This window comes from Silene latifolia, chromosome 9 (assembly GCF_048544455.1).
Source record: "Silene latifolia isolate original U9 population chromosome 9, ASM4854445v1, whole genome shotgun sequence".
In the NCBI taxonomy this organism is placed as follows: Eukaryota; Viridiplantae; Streptophyta; class Magnoliopsida; order Caryophyllales; family Caryophyllaceae; genus Silene; species Silene latifolia.
Window position 1 is genome coordinate 157496736 of NC_133534.1, and position 11236 is coordinate 157507971.

Genomic DNA, 11236 nt, shown 5'->3' on the forward strand with positions numbered 1-11236 from the left:
GTGGTTCAGTTTCACAAGTCGAAACCTACGTACACTATTCTCGATTAATAAATTTAGTACCTTTCTACGGATTACAAATTTACTAACCCAACTCGTACAACTAAATATATATGTAACTCAATGAGTACCGTTAAATACTCGAGTGACTAACTTACGCTAATAAGAAAGCACTAATGATTCTAACAAAGGTTCACGTTAATGAACAAGTAAGAAATCAACTAAGCACTATTATCTTATAACGATGAAAATAAGAACGAGTATACGAGTTTAAAACACACGACCTTTCAAAATAACAACTCGGTTTTTCTCCTTGAAAACACACGGTTTGCTTTGTAAAATTAAAATCAATTTTTATGCTTAAGGTCTCTACTTTAAACGTTGTAAACAGCAAAGTATTTATAGGAAAGAAAGAGCAATTCAATTCGGTTTATAGAAACCCTAATTGGCCGAATAAAAGAGATATGTTAACAAATCATATCTTCTATTATCTCTTTCCTAAAAGCCTTAAAAGATAACAAAGAATATTCCAAAAGATAGAATATAATCTATTCAAATACTATCTTTACTATAAATTCTAAGATATGATAAGATTTTCTAAAACAAGAATATCTTTTATCATAAACAAATATATTAAGTAAGATATATAAGATATGTAAAGATATTAATATAGAATAAAATATTTACCAAATATACCCTAGGTAACACGAGATGTCACGGCTCTAAGCCTCGTGACTCGTGCAAACCCTAGCTCAATATATGGGTTAGAATTTAGCTTTTAAGAAAGGTCTTGTTGAAACCCTAATTAGTAGCAAGGTCCAACTCATAAGTTGGTCCAAAACAACTACTAGTCAACGTCCAACATAAAACCAAACTCCGCACTAAACCGGGTTTTATTATATAAATACTTTTATCAAAACATTTAAAATAAACTATAAACAATTTTCAAAACAATTTCGAAATACTATAAGTCGTGTATAATAAACTCAGCATCTCAATGTTATAGTAGGAGAGCTATAACATTGAGCTCTTTTACTAGTAATGTTATAGCTGCAAAGCTATAACTTTACCAATTCAAGAAACTCATTCTTGGTTATCATTACGAGATAATCACCTATATTATTTTAATCTTCAAGGAGATATTTCAGTATAGGCTACGTCATCATCCAAGCTTGATTAATCTTTAGACGGACTTCGTCTTCATATAAATCTTGAATGAATCGTTATATCGTTTGATCTTGAATAGAGGCTTGAACATTTCATACTATCATCACAATCTTCTTGGTTGCTTGCTTGTAATAAATTGATTCTGAAACACTTTGACAAACGATTACATGCAACAAGTATATAAAATGTAAAGCACCTTGACATCATCAGAACATAAACATATAAGCTATATGGTTCAACAGACATCATCCTTTAGGTGTGACCTTAGGGGATCAACTGACCACCACTGTCCCACGACAGTAACGTCAAACTCTAGCAAGCCAATCGTTACCGATTAATGTTGATCAGTTGAGTATATAAAATGAATCATCCCTCACGTATTCTTAATATGAGATTTAATTGTGATATTTAATCATGTGATCGCACTATTGTTGAGGACACATTTTCCAACAGCTCCGTCCTCTTGGGCGCGAAGCCCGGAAAGTAGGAGTGCACCCACGCCTGCAAAACAAGACAATCGATAATGATCTTTCAAAATTCAATAGCAAAGAAGAAGTGATGATCTTTCATGATACGAAATGAAGGTTCATACCTCCAACAGCAGTCCCGGATCGACAGTAGCAGGAGAAGTCCCTTTCTCTAGCAGCTCAGGATGGACCATGGCCCTCATGTAGCGAGTGAGGACCGCAAAGCCAGGAGTAACCCAGTCCCAACGGCCTAGGTCACTCAGCTCAGAAAGGAACGGGAGAAGCTTCGTCGACAGCCTCTCCTCCTTGTCTCCGAGGTAGAGCGAAGACAAGAACCACCAGAGCCACAGACGAGCCCTTTGCTCCGCAGTACAAGCAGGAGAAGCCACCTTCCTCCCATCTATCGTCACCAACGTCGAGGTCCTACCCGCAAAGTAGTCCCTGACGTAGGTACTCAGCACTAACCCGGGAACCGCGGCAGCACCCTCTGCCAGGTTCCAGCCGATCAGCCTCCTGGCCTCAGCCGAGTCCACCCTCATTGCCGTCAACGGCCACACCACAGCCTCCTCTCCACACGGCAGACTAGAGATCATGCCGTAGTCCTCCAACGTGACCCCGACCTCCCCAAAAGACATGTGAAAGGTCGAGGTCGTATCCCAGTACCGATCAAGGAAGGCTCGAATCAGGCAAAGGTTAGACCGAAGCTTCCTTTCCTTGATCGCCCTCCACGCTCCCACCAAGGCGCCGAAGGCTCCTAGCTCGATGATGGACCTCTCCTTCTCTGTCAAAGCTCCGTAGGCCTCCATCATCGTCGTGTAACCAGAGAAGGACCTCAAGTTCCCGGCCTCCTGTATCGATTCAAGAAAATGCTATCTTTAGCACAAAGCGGGTGAGGAATGAAATTATCGGTGAATAAAGGAGGAAATTAGCGACGAAATGGTAAGTCTAGCCTACCAAGCTCCTCGCCTTCCTATAAGACAGGTGACTCTCCGCTGCCCAAATGAGATGTCGACCATCCCATTTCTCAGCCCACTCTGGTGCCCCCACTAGCTGGCGACCACTTCGTCCTACGTTGGCCCGCCTTGGGACCTCCTCGAACATCCTCTCAACCGTAAGAGAAGGGTCGAAGTCGGTGTCCATGTCCATGGGAGCCCTCCCCAACGTAGAAGCCATGTCACCTGCAAAATTGGAGTAGATTAGGCCGCGTCAAATGACGACGAGCTTCGGTAAAGGTGATTTCAAGCCTTGAAAATGGCCTTTTCTCGCTATCGTTGGCCATTTCTTTCAAAACCTGACCGTTCATGTGGTAAATTGGGTCAAGACAAGTCTAAACTCGAGCCTAGTTATGGGTTTGAGTCGAAATTTTGGCAGCATTTCGCTATAATGGCGATTATGCCCTAGAAAGTGTCCTGAAAAAGTCATCACAAATCAAAAATCCGAAATGGTAGGAAGTTTACCCATCACGCAAGGATTCCAAAAAACTAAATTTCATCAAAAATGGGCAATCCTAAGGCCATTTTCGAAGCGATTTCCGAAACAACTGAGAAACCGTCTCAATTTCACTCATATGCTCAATACTCAATGAAAATTCAAAAAGAATACTGATGTGATCAATATTTGAGCATATTTAGTCCCCAAATTAGCCTCGTTCCTATGCTTTTTAGTGCATATTTGGGTCATTTACTATATTTAGTCCTTTGTTTTGCATATTCTTTGAGGTTTTGTTTCCTTGGTAGGAGAGGAGTGCAAACCTTGCATTTTCATGGCAAAATAGAGCTAAATTGATCGAATATAATGACCAAGCATCAAAGAGAAGACAAGACTAGAAGGCCTTTGTACCTAATATAGTAGATGGGCAATGATAAAGAAGATCCTTGCATCCCCGAAAAAATCCCGGAGGATTGTTGGAAGAAGAAAAAGAAGAAAAGAAGAAATGGCAAGACTGAACCAAGGTCCGAGCGTCTCACCTATCGGGACGCCCGTCCAGAAGCACCCCAGGCCGCTCGTCCAAGCTGCCAGGCCGCTCGTCCAAGCCCTATACAATCCGCTCGTCTCGACCTTTTGGACGCTCGGATTGTCCTCCAGAGAAACACGTCCCCTTCTTTCATCATTCGAGATGCGCATATTTTTGAAAGACTAGCTAAAAGGAGACCCGCATCTTTTCTTGAGAGGAGCGATTCCTCAAGGACTTAATCGTCATTTAAGCCCTTAGTAACCCTAATTTGGGCACCTAATCCCTACTATAAATACCCCATTAGTCTAATTAGATTATCATGTTCTTCTTATCAATCGTTAGTGTAGTTTATATTATTCTAATCTCTCTTTAATCTTGTAATCAACTTCTAATCAAGTCTTAATACAAATCTCATTTCCTTAATTTCTCTATTGTTCATCTTTTATTTTGGGTAATTGAAGATTATTTGGGTTGATGTGGAGATTGACAACCTTCCATCAATCATCAAGTACTTCTATTATTCTTTGCATTATTATTTTGGAATCATCATTAGGTATAATTCTCTTAATCCCTTTTTAATTATTGTTAATCATCTTCATTTATTCATCATGTTTTGCTTTGTTAATATGATTGACAACCTTGTTAACATGTTAAACTTGATAATGAGTGAGTAGTTTTCTTAACTAGGGTTAATGGGGAATTAAGGGAAACCAACATGGGGGATGATTCATGCATAATCTAATATGTTCACATAATTTATTTGCTTGCTTGTTGTGATCTCAACTTATGCACATGTTATGTTTGATGAAATGCGAGCCTATGAATCCTTAAATTTTTTACACATCACTTACCTTTTCAATGAGACTTGTAAGACATAAACCAACTCGAGTCTCATTAGACCATGCATACAGTTGAGTAAGGAGGATTAAGTCGACTTGTAGGTGTTGTACAATATAATCGATTCGGCTCCGGGACCCAAACCTTCCTATGATTGTAAGATATAAACCAACTCGATCCTATCACAACAATAATTGCTTGCTTATAATTTGAGAATATGTTTGTATGATCAATTCCCATGAATCCCCTATGAACCCATGACACCCTAGTGCTTTTAATCAATTGTTTACATCTCATTTTAGTCATCTTGCTTGTTTACTTTTATTGTTATTTAGTTTAGTGATCTTCTTATCTCAACCCAAATTGTGACACCCCTAGACACCACTACATGCAATCGAAAATCCTACATCAATACCCGTCCCTTGGGATCCGACCTTTACTTGCCTCTTTACTAGTAATAGATATTGTTTTGGTCTAGGTGCTCCTAACGACAAGTAACCGAAATCTAAGCTCAAAGCGGACCGACCAAAAATGGCGCCGTTGCCGGGGCCGGTGTTAACTTGATTTGATTTTCTTTAATTGTTATTAGTGATGTGACCATAATTAGAGCATATTTAGTCCCCGAATTAGCCTTGTTCCCATGCTTTTTAGTGCATATTTGGGTCATTTATTGTCTTTAGTTCTTTGTTTTGCATATTCTTTGAGATTTTGTGTCCTTGGTAGGAAAGGAGTGCAAACCTTGCATTTTCATGGCAAACGAGACTAAATTGATTGAATTCAATGACCAAGCATCAAGGAGAGACAAGATTAGAACGCCTTTGTACATACTATAGTTGATGGGCAATGATGAGAAAAGATCCTTGCATCCCCGAGGAAATCCCCAAGGATTTTATGAAGAAAAGGGAAGAAAAGAAGAAGAAAGCACGCTGCATGACAATCCGTGCGTCTTCTCAAGAAGACGCCCGTCCACCAAGCCACAATCCGTGCGTCTTCCTTACAAGACGCCCGGGCAGCAGCAACCAGAAGACGCCCGTCTTCTCCCAAAGACGCCCGGGCAGAGACACAGGAATCCGGCCGTCCCAAGCCTAAGACGCACGGATTCCAAGGCAGCACAACTTCGTTTTTCAAGCTTCAAAGAAAGATGCCCATCCTTCCAAAAATATCGGCGTTTCCCTAAGTAGGGACTTAATCGTCATTTAAGACCTTAGTTAACCCTAATTCCTACACCTAATCACCACTATAAATACCCCATTAGTCTAATTAGAAGTGCATGTTCTTCTTATCAATTCTTAGAGTAGTTAATATCAATCAAATCTCTCTTTAGTTTTGTAATCAACAATTAATCAAGTTCTAATACAAGTTTTATTTCCTTAATCTCTCTTTTGTTCATCCTTTATTTTGGGTAATTGAAAATTATTTGGGTTATTATTGGGAGATTGACAACCTCTCAATCAAGCATCAAGTACTTCTTTTATTCTTTGCTTTATTATTGGAATCATTAGTAGGTATAATTCTCTTAATCCCTTTTTAATTATTGCTAATTACTTTCATTTGTTCATCATGTTTCACTTTGTTGGTATGATTGACAACCTTGCTAGCATGTTCAACATGATAATGAGTGAGTAGTCACCTAGCTAGGGTTAATGGGTAATTAGGGGAAACCAACATGGAGAATGATTCATGATTAAATTAATAAGCTTTCATGGTTTATTTGCTTGCTTGTTATGATCTCAACTCATGCACATGTTATGTTTGATGAAATGCGAGCCTATGAATCCTTGCATTTTTTACCCATCACCTATCTTTTCAATGAGACTTGTAAGACATAAACCAACTCGAGTCTCATTAGACCATGCATGTTGTTGAGTAGGGAAGACTAAGTCGACTTGTAGGTGTTGTACAATCTAATCGATTCGGCTCCGGGACCCAAACTTCAATAGGATTGTAAGATATAACCCAACTCAATCCATCACAACAATAATTGCTTGCTTATAATTTGAGAACATGTTTGTATGATCAATTTCCATGAATCCCCTATGACCCCATGACACCCTAGTGCTTTTTATCAATTGTTTACAACCCTTTTTAATTCATCTTGCTTATTTACTTTCATTGCTATTTAGTTTAGTGACCTTCTACATCAACCCAATTTGTGACACCCCTAAGACACCACTAGTTGCAATAGAAATCTCATCTCAATTCCCGTCGCTTGGGATCCGACCTTTACTTGCCTCTTTACTAATTGTAGAGTTGTTTGTGAAGCTATAAATTGTGTTTTGATCTAGGTGCTCCTAACGACAAGTTACCGAAAAGATTTAGTCCGACCAAAAATAGCGCCGTTGTCGGGGACGGTGTTAACTTGATTTAGATTTTCTTATATTGTTATTAGTTGTGTCTTTCTTTGCCTTGGGGAAGTAAAACTCCTCAAGGTTTGTTCTAATTGTTTTCGAGTTGTTTGATATTTTGCATGTCTAGAAGGTCACAAGGTGATTTGTTACCTTTTGATCGTGAAATTGAAAGGACTTTGACAACCAATAGAAGACTTGCTAGGAGAAATTTGAGAGGTATTAGTGAGGTTTTAGATATTCAACCAACTATTGAGTTCATCAACCCTTTTGCAAGAGAAGGTGAGGAGAACCCAACACAAAATACAACACAAAATCAACCCACAATGCCTAAGTTTTCATCACATTCCGTACCCACCGAGGAGAACCTACCCAATGGTTCTCCCACACCACAACATCTAACCGGAAATTTCATTGCCAAATCCGCATTTATCCAATTAGTCGAAAGAAGCCAATTTGGGGGGATGCCTAGTGAAGACCCTCACTCTCATATGGAGGCTTTTTGCGATTATTGTGATGCAATTTCTCAAACCGGTGTAACTCAAGACCAAATTCGATGGGTCTTATTCCCTTTTTCTCTAATTGGCACCGCGAAACAATGGTTGAAGAGCCTTGATAAGGCCACTCTCGGAATTGATTCTTGGAAGAAATTGGCTCTAGCTTTCTACAAAAAGTTCTACCCACCATAAAAGACTAACATGCTAAGAGCTCAAATTACAGGTTTTAAGCAAAGGGATGAAGAACCTTTGTATGAAGCTTGGGAGCGGTTCAAAGGAATTTGTCGCTCGTGTCCGTGGACTTAGCGAGTGGTTCTTGGTACAACAATTTTGGAACGGTCTATATGAAGATTCAAGGAACATTCTCAACATGGGATCAAATAGAATGTTCACCGAAGTTGATGACAATCAAACTTGGAACAAAATTGAGGAAATGGCGGTCCATAACTCACAATATAGTAGACCTCGCAAGGCTACTAGAGGAGGAAAGCATGAAGTGGACTCCGTTACTCAATTGGGTGCTCAACTTAGTGCTCACATTGATACCATCAATTTGAAGTTTGAAAAGGCTATGGCTAGACTTGAAGAAGCCTCAAAATCACCAAAGCATCATGTTAATACCATGACGGCATCTTCATCAATCCCAAGTGGGATATGTGAGAATTGTGGAACTTTGGGACATGACCCAAGTGAATGTAGGGGAACAAATGAACAAGTGAATGCTTTCCAAGCATACAAGAGTGGTACCCCTTATTCCAACTATTACAATGAAAACACCAAATTCCATCCAAATATCTCATACAAAAGCCAAAATGTTCAAAACCCTCAAACAACATACACCCCACCTCCCATGAGAAACCAAAATCAAAGACCCTTTTACAACCAAAACCAAGGTTACCAAAATCAATCTCCATACAATCAACAAAATGACCAAGGTTTTGATGTTCAAAAAGCGGTCCTTCAAATGCAAAAGAATCAACAAGAGTTTTTCACTCAAATGCAAAAAGATAGTCAAGCAAAGGAAACCACCATCAACAACATCCTAGCTCACACCAAAATGTTGGAAACCCAATTGCCTCAACTAGCATCTTCAAGCTCACAAAGACAAATGGGGCAATTACCACCTCAAAGTAATCCCCCAAGACATGAAACGGTTAGTGCCATTCACTTGAGAAGTGGTACAAGGTATGAAGCACCGAAGAAGCAAGTTGAGGATGAAGTTGTGGAAGCTAGTGACAAGGAAGAAATTGTGCAAAACTCCAAGGATGGAGAACCATCAAAAGAAGAAATTTCAAAGAAAAATGAAGACAAAGTCAAGGAGAAGGAGCCCATTGTGATTAGACTTCCTTTTCAAAGTCGTCAAGGCAAGCCCAAATTTGATGACCAACTTGGAAAATTTATGGAAATTGTGAAGAATTTGGAAGTCTCAATTCCTTTCACGGAATTAATCAATCACGTGCCGGCCTATGCGAAATACATGAAAGACATTCTCACAAAGAAGAAGTCGATCCGGAAGCTTGAGACTATCGCCTTCACTAAGGTGAGTAGTGCAATACTTCAACGGAGTTCACCTCCAAAACTCAAGGATCCGGGAAGCTTCTCAATACTGTGTACCATTGGCGACACCACGATCAACAAAGCCTTATGTGATCTAGGGGCTAGTGTGAGTGTTATGCCGTACTCGGTGAGTAAAAGGTTGGGGATGGGAGAGCTTAAATGCACCAATATCACACTCCAAATGGCCGATAGATCGAAGAAGACACCATTAGGAATATGGGAAGATGTTCCCGTACGAATTGGGAAATTTTTCATCCCAGTGGACTTTGTCATTGTTGATATGGAAGAAGATTACAACATTCCAATCATTCTAGGAAGACCTTTCTTACACACCGCGGGTGCGGTGATTGATGTAAAACATGGAGAGCTCACTCTAGAAGTGGGAGATGAGAGTATAACTTTCAATCTTGACAAGACTATGAGAGCTCCCCGTTTGCATGAACCATGTTTTATGATTGATCATTATAGCCGGTAGGATGATAGGAAGAAGTCGGAACTCCAATGGAAGAAGAAAATTGAAGATGCTCCATTCAAAGAGCAAGTGAATTGTAACAAAGAGAGCTTGTAAAGCTCACCAAAGTCAAGCAATGAAGAAGATGGCCCCATTGGCCAAGACAAGATAATGGGAGAGTTGTCTCTATCAACTCAAGACCGACAACAAGGGCAAAGATCTATTGAAGATCTTTATCACGACAATGAACAAGCTTTTGATTACTTCTTCAAGGTGTTGAGCAACATCAACAACACCTTGGACATGCCCCCATGATATCTCACTAAGGATGAGAGTTTGGTGGAGTCCTCCCTAAACCACCATTTGTAAATATTTCTAACTCCCTAACTCGCATTTTAATTCTTGAATTGCATTTTTGTCATTTTTGGATTTTTGTTCCTTGATCAAGATAATTATCATTTTTGAGAGAAGTGAGGGAGGGACTAATAAATTCAATTGATGTGTAGTGCTTTAGCTTAGTGTGGGGATAGCAATTGCCTAGGCTATCCATGCCTTAGTAGTGCCCCCACAATGAAGAACACGAGATTTTGAAGAATGAAAAATGACAAGGGATATGCAAGTACACGGATGGAACTGAATCCGGGTAAAAGGGGAAGAATCCGAGCGTTTTCAAGGGAAGACGCCCGTCTTCAGGCAACCCGGGCGTTTTGGTCCGAATCCGCCCGTCCTCAATGAGCTGAATTTTTGAAATTTTGGGACTGTTAGCAAATCCGGGCGTCCTGCAAAGAATCCGCCCGTCCTCAGAAAGACGCCCGTCCTGCAAGATAAGACGTCCGTCTTTTTGGCTGAGAAAAATAAGAAAAATCCCTGGAAAGGAATCCGCCCGTCTTCACTGAAAGACGCCCATCCCGCAGTTACAAATACTTGTGTCTTTGCTAGAATCCGCCCGTCTTTAGGCGAGAATTTCCCAACCCAGAACAGACAGAATCCGGGCGTCCCGAAGGAAATCCGCCCGTCTTCCCCCTGCATTGCAAAATTTTCGGGTCTTTCATAAACCCCCTCCCACATTCATTTCTTCATTCCTTCATTCAAAACACTACCCATAAACCCCAAAAACTCAAAACCCTCATCCTCTCCATCAGAAAAACAAGATTTCCTCAAACACATTCATCAAAATCAAATCAAATCATCCTTTTAACAAAAATTAATCAATCCTCTTTCAACAAAAATCAAACCAAGCAACAAAATCTTCAACCTTTGAGTCGATTTTTTAATTTTGAAAGGCAGGGCCTTTTATCTTTAAATCGATTTGGGTATACTTAGAAATTGATGATTTTCACTCTTTTCTTGGTTCAAGCATCAATGGCAAGGACAAAAGGAGCAACAAAGGCACCAAAGGCAAAGGCACTCTCAACAAGACAAAAGAGTCTTCAAGCAAAGAAAGCCTCATTGGCTATGGTGGTAGCTAGCTCAAACTTGGAAGTACAACAAGAACAACCTCCCTTGGAAGTAACTACTTCTACTACTCCGGAAATTGCTCAACTTTCGAACTATCCGGAGGTAATTTTCATTTCCAAATCCCATAGGGAAACTTTTGCCAAGTATGCTAGAAAATCATTTCTATCCACCAAGTTTATTTGTGAAGATGCCTTATAAAAGTTGGGTGTCCTTGAGCAAACTAGAGCCTTCTTTAAAGCCATGGGGTTGGAAAAATTGTTTACAACAAAAGAATTGACATACCCCTCCCTTACCTTAGAATTCTTGAGTTCTTTGAAAGTTAATAAGGTAGAGACCATGGAAAACATCGAGTTCCGCCTAGCTAATGTTAGTAGGCGCATCTCCTTTGAGGAAATGGGTAAAGCATTAGGTCTTGATGATTCACATAGTTATTTCAAGAATGTTGGCAAGTATGACCCCGCTCCTCTTTGGGAGGCGATTTCCGGAAGGAAATTTGAGAACTATCA

General features: G+C 40.0%; 1 non-coding gene across 1 annotated transcript; it reads right to left on the reverse strand.

The window, feature by feature from the left end:
- Nucleotides 1-7465: 7465 nt before the first annotated feature.
- LOC141603835 (small nucleolar RNA R71) lies at nt 7466-7567 on the reverse strand. The gene has a single exon (XR_012525683.1). It is a non-coding gene; the product is annotated as a small nucleolar RNA R71 (small nucleolar RNA).
- Between the last annotated feature and the right edge of the window lie 3669 nt (nt 7568-11236).